The sequence below is a fragment of the Pyxicephalus adspersus genome, chromosome 1, assembly GCF_032062135.1.
Source record: "Pyxicephalus adspersus chromosome 1, UCB_Pads_2.0, whole genome shotgun sequence".
In the NCBI taxonomy this organism is placed as follows: domain Eukaryota; kingdom Metazoa; phylum Chordata; class Amphibia; order Anura; family Pyxicephalidae; genus Pyxicephalus; species Pyxicephalus adspersus.
In genome coordinates, this window is record NC_092858.1 from 98,644,005 (window position 1) to 98,645,434 (window position 1,430).

Genomic DNA, 1,430 nt, shown 5'->3' on the forward strand with positions numbered 1-1,430 from the left:
TGGCACTGGCTTCATGGTGCAGGCCACAAGCAGTGATCTAAGTCAAGTTCCAAGTCTAAGGGCACTCCTAGTCAGAGATAAGCAAAAATAAGAAAATAAGCAAACCTTGTTGTGTGCCTCCAGCAGTCCAAACCTACATAAATATTGCCTGGGAAGGGCAGAGCAATAAAAAGAAGTCTCACACAGCTCAACTCCTTAGAAAGTAAATAATTCAAAAGCAGCCTGAATCAGGGAAATGTGGAATTGAGGGGGTCCTTAAGGTCAAGACAAGGTGTTGTGTGTCAGGTTGTGTACTGGACGGAGAAAGAAGATTAGATCCTCAGTCACCATTGTGCAGTGCAGTCAGTGAGAGGATAATGGGTCACCTTTGGCCAGAGCTAGGGTGCTTCTTTCCTGTAACAATGGCATTGTAACGGAAAAGTTGTAGACTGGGCCACTGTATGTGGCTCCCAAAAAAATCCTAACACATTACATTACATTACAAAAAAAAAACTGAGCATGTCACTAGCAGACAGGATGACCACAATCTGCCCCTAGGCTTTTTTTTTAATCCTGGTGTCCTACTCCTGAAATAGGCAGTATAACCCTATCACCATCAGTCATGATAAAAAAAAAATATCTACCGTATTCCACAAATAAGAAATGGCATAAAAAATAAATAAATACAAAAGCAGACAGGCTTCTTATTGCAGAAGAGACACAATGAACTGTTTGCAATCTCCTGTAGAATGTGCAATAAGCTGTGCCTGTGCAGCCCAGCATAAATGATCGGCCTAGCCTGGCGCTGGAATGAATGAACATCTGCGCGCACATGGGAGTTACCTCACTCTGGCCTGGCCAATCAAAATTGCCAAAGATCCCAAACCCTGAATAAACTTTGTGAACATGTTGGGGGAGTGAGGGAGGGATGAGATTTCTTCTGCTTTTATTAAATGGATAGTTTGTCACAACAAATAATTTATTTTATGTTAACCAAATGTTAGTGAAACAAATAATGACATAATAGATATTAACACATGCATTTATAAATAAGGAGTAATCTTTACAAATAAAGCTAACACTATCCTACAAAAAGTATTTAGATTTAGTTAATTTTTCTGTTTCCAGACAATCTACAAAAGTAATAAGGACAAACAATCCAATCACCTTTCTTTTTTGTGGGATAACCCCGCCCCTTTCCTGAATAAGCAGAACGAGGCTTGGCACGCATCCAGCACTGCGCCTGCGCTCTTCTGTCTACATGAGGAAGTGTCGCTGTGACACCTCCCAGAAACCTCTGCGTAGCGGACAAGGTCAGGTTCGTTGTGAAGATGGCCGGCCAGGTGCAGTTGTTTCGCGCTAGTCTACGGAATGTTCTTTTCATGCAGATGCGTCGCTCCTCTGACCAGGTGCCTGTGAGAGATGTGTGAATGCCGTGAGGCCAGGGGAGA